Consider the following 724-nt stretch of genomic DNA (forward strand, 5'->3'; position numbering starts at 1 on the left):
TTTCATGGACTTCCATCTGAAGATCCTTTTCAGTTCTTAACTGAATTCTTGCAGATATGTGATACTGTTAAGACTAATGGAGTAGATCCTGAAGTCTACAGGCTCATGCTTTTCCCTTTTGCTGTAAGAGACAGAGCTAGATTATGGTTGGATTCTCAACCTAAAGACAGCCTGAACTCTTGGGATAAGCTGGTCACGGCTTTCTTAGCCAAGTACTTTCCTCCTCAAAAGCTGAGCAAGCTTAGAGCTGATGTTCAAACCTTCAGACAGAAAGAAGGTGAATCTCTCTATGAAGCTTGGGAAAGATACAAACAGTTGACCAAAAAGTGTCCTTCTGACATGCTTTCAGAATGGACCATCCTGGATATATTCTATGATGGTTTATCTGAGCTATCAAAAATGTCACTGGACACTTCTGCAGGTGGATCCATTCACCTAAAGAAAACGCCTGCAGAAGCTCAAGAACTCATTGACATGGTTGCTAATAACCAGTTCATGTACACTTCTGAAAGGAATCCTGTGAATAATGGGACGCCTATGAAGAAGGGAGTTCTTGAGGTTGATACTCTGAATGCCATATTGGCTCAGAATAAAATATTGACTCAGCAAGTCAATATGATCTCTCAGAGTCTGCATGGAATGCAAGCTGCATCCAACAGTACTCAAGAGGCTTCTCCTGAAGAAGAAGCTTATGATCCTGAGAACCCTGCAATAGCAGAGGTAA

At 41.6% G+C, this 724-nt stretch overlaps 1 non-coding gene across 1 annotated transcript; it reads right to left on the minus strand.

Moving 5' to 3' along the window:
- Positions 1-237: 237 nt before the first annotated feature.
- LOC148562352 (small nucleolar RNA R71) lies at positions 238-345 on the minus strand. The gene has a single exon (XR_015888205.1). It is a non-coding gene; the product is annotated as a small nucleolar RNA R71 (small nucleolar RNA).
- Between the last annotated feature and the right edge of the window lie 379 nt (positions 346-724).

Source organism: Arachis ipaensis, chromosome B6, assembly GCF_059453495.1.
Source record: "Arachis ipaensis isolate K30076 ecotype BB chromosome B6, ASM5945349v1, whole genome shotgun sequence".
Classification (NCBI taxonomy): domain Eukaryota; kingdom Viridiplantae; phylum Streptophyta; class Magnoliopsida; order Fabales; family Fabaceae; genus Arachis; species Arachis ipaensis.